This window comes from Carex rostrata, chromosome 3, assembly GCF_964058835.1.
Source record: "Carex rostrata chromosome 3, lpCarRost1.2, whole genome shotgun sequence".
Classification (NCBI taxonomy): Eukaryota; Viridiplantae; Streptophyta; class Magnoliopsida; order Poales; family Cyperaceae; genus Carex; species Carex rostrata.
The window spans coordinates 16,276,700-16,281,699 of NC_135920.1; positions in this window are offsets into that span (position 1 = coordinate 16,276,700).

The window sequence follows — 5,000 nt, forward strand, 5'->3', positions numbered from 1 at the left end:
GAAAACTAAGCGGATCCAGCCAAGTGTTGGGGAAAAATGGCCCGAAAACAGCCCAGCGGCAAGCGGAAGCAGCTAACGTTGGGGAAAAGTGACCCGAAAACAGTTAAGCGGGGGAAAACTAAGCGGATGCGGCCACGCGTTGGGGAAAACTAAGCGGATACGGCCAAGAGTCGGTGGAAATAGGCCCGAAAACAGTCCAGCGGCAAGCGGAAGCGGCTAACGTTGGGCAAAAGTGACCCGAAAACAGTTCAGCGGGGCAAATTTTTGAAATTTTTTTGAATTTTTGAAATTTTTGAAGTTTTTTTGGGTTTTTGGACTTTTTTTGAATTTTTGAATTTTTTGAATTTTTTTGAATTTTTTTGAATTTTTTGAAATTTTTTTGAATTTTTGAATTTTTTTTTTTTTTTGAATTTATTTGATTTTATAAATTTTTTGTGATTTTTTGAGATTTTTTTGAATATTTTACATGGGTGATTTCGACTTGGGGGATTTTCAGGGGGTGGTAACCCTGGGCGTGGCTAGAGCCTCAAAATGCATATTCCCCTATAGGGGGGCAAGGTTTTCAAAAATGGGTGCCCCCTCATGTACACGCGCGTGGGTGTACATGGCCCCGTCGGTGCCAGCGTGGGTGGAAAATGGCCCGAAAACAGCCCAGCGGCAAGCGGAAGCGGCTAACGTTGGGCAAAACTGACCCGAAAGCAGTATAGCTTGGAAAATTAAGCGGATGCAGCCAATTGTTGGCGAAAACTAAGCGGATACGGCCAAGTGACGGTGAAAAATGGCCCGAAAACAGTCCAGCGGCAAGCGGAAACGGCTAACGTTGGGCAAAAGTGACCCGAAAACAGTTCAGCTGGGGGAAATTAAGCGGAAGCAGCCAAGCGTTGGGCAAAACCAAGCGGATACGGCCAAGAGTCGGTGGAAAATGGCCCGAAAACAGTCCAGCGGCAAGCGGAAACGGCTAACGTTGGGACAAAGTGACCCGAAAACAGTTCAGCTGGGGAAAATTAAGCGGATGCAGCCAAGCGTTGGGGAAAACTAAGCGGATCCGACCCAGAGTCGGTGGAAATTGGCCCGAAAACAGCCCAGCGGCAAGCGGAAGCGGCTAACGTTGGGGAAAAGTGACCCGAAAACAGTTCAGCGGGGGAAAACTAAGCGGATGCGGCCACGCGTTGGGGAAAACTAAGCGGATACGGCCAAGTGTTGGGGAAAAATGGCCCGAAAACAGCCCAGCGGCAAGCGGAAGCGGCTAACGTTGGGGAAAAGTGACCCGAAAATAGTTAAGCGGGGGAAAACTAAGCGGATGCGGCCACGCGTTGGGGAAAACTAAGCGGATGCGGCCAAGTGTCGGTGGAAATTGGCCCGAAAACAGCCCAGCGGCAAGCGGAAGCGGCTAACGTTGGGCAAAAGTGACCCGAAAACAGTTCAGCGGGGGAAAACTAAGCGGATGCGGCCACGCGTTGGGGAAAACTAAGCGGATACGGCCAAGAGTCGGTGGAAATTGGCCCGAAAACAGTCCAGCGGCAAGCGGAAGCGGCTAACGTTGGGCAAAACTGACCCGAAAAAAGTTCAGCGGGGCAAATTTTTGAAATTTTTTTTGAAATTTTTTTGAATTTTTGAAATTTTTGAAGTTTTTTTGGGTTTTTGGACTTTTTTTGAATTTTTGAAATTTTTGAATTTTTTTGAATTTTTTTGAATTTTTTGAATTTTTTTTGAATTTTTGAATTTTTTTTTTTTTTTTGAATTTATTTGGTTTTATAAATTTTTTGTGATTTTTTGAGATTTTTTTGAATATTTTACATGGGTGATTTTGACTTGGGGGATTTTCAGGGGGTGGTAACCCTGGGCGTGGCTAGAGCCTCAAAATGCATATTCCCCTATAGGGGGGCAAGGTTTTCAAAAATGGGTGCCCCCTCATGTACACGCGCGTGGGTGTACATGGCCCCGTCGGTGCCAGCGTGGGTGGAAAATGGCCCGAAAACAGCCCAGCGGCAAGCGGAAGCGGCTAACGTTGGGCAAAACTGACCCGAAAGCAGTATAGCTTGGAAAATTAAGCGGATGCAGCCAATTGTTGGCGAAAACTAAGCGGATACGGCCAAGTGTCGGTGAAAAATGGCCCGAAAACAGTCCAGCGGCAAGCGGAAACGGCTAACGTTGGGCAAAAGTGACCCGAAAACAGTTCAGCTGGGGGAAATTAAGCGGAAGCAGCCAAGCGTTGGGGAAAACCAAGCGGATACGGCCAAGAGTCGGTGGAAAATGGCCCGAAAACAGTCCAGCGGCAAGCGGAAACGGCTAACGTTGGGACAAAGTGACCCGAAAACAGTTCAGCTGGGGAAAATTAAGCGGATGCAGCCAAGCGTTGGGGAAAACTAAGCGGATCCGGCCCAGAGTCGGTGGAAATTGGCCCGAAAACAGTCCAGTGCCAAGCGGAAGCGGCTAACGTTGGGCAAAAGTGACCCGAAAACAGTTCAGCGGGGGAAAACTAAGCGGATGCGGCCACGCGTTGGGGAAAACTAAGCGGATACGGCCAAGTGTTGGGGAAAAATGGCCCGAAAACAGCCCAGCGGCAAGCGGAAGCGGCTAACGTTGGGGAAAAGTGACCCGAAAACAGTTAAGCGGGGGAAAACTAAGCGGATGCGGCCACGCGTTGGGGAAAACTAAGCGGATCCGGCCAAGTGTCGGTGGAAATTGGCCCGAAAACAGCCCAGCGGCAAGCGAAAGCGGCTAACGTTGGGCAAAAGTGACCCGAAAACAGTTCAGCGGGGGAAAACTAAGCGGATGCGGCCACGCGTTGGGGAAAACTAAGCGGATACGGCCAAGAGTCGGTGGAAATTGGCCCGAAAACAGTCCAGCGGCAAGCGGAAGCGGCTAACGTTGGGCAAAACTGACCCGAAAACAGTTCAGCGGGGGAAAACTAAGCGGATGCGGCCACGCGTTGGGGAAAACTAAGCGGATACGGCCAAGAGTCGGTGGAAATTGGCCCGAAAACAGTCCAGCGGCAAGCGGAAGCCGCTAACGTTGGGCAAAAGTGACCCGAAAACAGTTCAGCGGGGGAAAACTAAGCGGATGCGGCCACGCGTTGGGGAAAACTAAGCGGATACGGCCAAGAGTCGGTGGAAATTGGCCCGAAAACAGTCCAGCGGCAAGCGGAAGCGGCTAACGTTGGGCAAAACTGACCCGAAAACAGTTCAGCGGGGGAAAACTAAGCGGATGCGGCCACGCGTTGGGGAAAACTAAGCGGATACGGCCAAGTGTTGGGGAAAAATGGCCCGAAAACATCCCAGCGGCAAGCGGAAGCGGCTAACGTTGGGCAAAAGTGACCCGAAAACAGTTCAGCGGGGGAAAACTAAGCGGATGCGGCCACGAGTTGGGGAAAACTAAGCGGATACGGCCAAGGGTCGGTGAAAAAGGGCCCGAAAACAGTCCAGCGGCAAGCGGAAGCCGCTAACGTTGGGCAAAAGTGACCCGAAAACAGTCCAGCGGGGGAAAACTAAGCGGATGCGGCCAAGCGTTGGGGAAAACTAAGCGGATACGGCCAAGCGTCGGTGAAAAAGGCCCGAAAACAGTCCAGCGGCAAGCCGAAGCGGCTAACGTTGGGCAAAAATGGCCAAAAGCGGTGGAGCAGGGCGGTCTGAATCTATGCATCCACATAAAATGGGGGGTAAACCTGGGGGATTTCCAGGGGGTGGTAACCCTGGGCGTGGCTGGAGACCCAAAATGCATATTCCCCTATAGGGGGGAAGGATTTTTGGAAGGGGCAGCCCCTCATGTACATGCCAAGCGGGGTGTACATGGCCCCTGTGGGTGCCTCCGTCGGTGTAAAATGGCCCGAAAAACAAGATTATGTTACCCGAAAACACGATTATGTTACCGAAAAAGCACGGTTGAGCGGGGGCAGTAAGCACGGTTGAGCGGGGGCAAAGAACACGGTTGAGCGGGGGCAAAAAACACGGTGCAGCGGGGACAAAAGACACGATTCGGGGGCAAGGAACACGAATATGTTACCGAAAAACACGGACCACGCGGGTTGAAATCCCCAGCCGTAGAACCGGCGAAACACGGTGGGGCAGGGCGTCTAAGCGTGGAGGCGCCCGTAAGACCGATGCGGGTTGAAATCCCCAGCCGTAAAGCCGGCGAAAAGCGGTCGGGCAGGGTGACTCCGCGTGGAGTTTCGCCCGTAAGGCCGATGCGGGTAGCCGCGCGGGTTGAAATCCCCAGCCGTAAAGCCGGTGAAACACGGTTCATTGGGGCGCCTAAGCGTGGAGGCGCCCCGCAGAGACCGAGCGGGTTGAAATCCCCAGCCGTAAAGCCGGCGAAACACGGTTCATTGGGGCGCCTAAGCGTGGAGGCGCCCCGCAGAGACCGAGCGGGTTGAAATCCCCAGCCGTAAAGCCGGCGAAACACGTTCGGGCAGGACGTCTAAGCGTGGAGGCGCCCGTAAGACCGATGCGGGTAGCCGCGCGGGTTGAAATCCCCAGCCGTAAAGCCGGCGAAACACGGTTGAGCGGGGCGCCTAAGCGTGGAGGTGCCCTGCAGTGACCGAGCGGGTTGAAATCCCCAGCCGTAAAGCCGGTGAAACACGGTTGAGCGGGGCGCCTAAGCGTGGAGGCGCCCCGCAGAGACCGAGCGGGTTGAAATCCCCAGCCGTAAAGCCGGTGAAACACGTTCGGGCAGGGCGACTCCGCGTGGAGTTTCGCCCGTAAGACCGATGCGGGTAGCCGCGCGGGTTGAAATCCCCAGCCGTAAAGCCGGTGAAACACGGTTCATTGGGGCGCCTAAGCGTGGAGGCGCCCCGCAGAGACCGAGCGGGTTGAAATCCCCAGCCGTAAAGCCGGCGAAACACGTTCGGGCAGGGCGTCTAAGCGTGGAGGCGCCCGTAAGACCGATGCGGGTAGCCGCGCGGGTTGAAATCCCCAGCCGTAAAGCCGGCGAAACACGGTTGAGCGGGGCGCCTAAGCGTGGAGGCGCCCCGCAGTGACCGAGCGGGTTGAAATCCCCAGCCG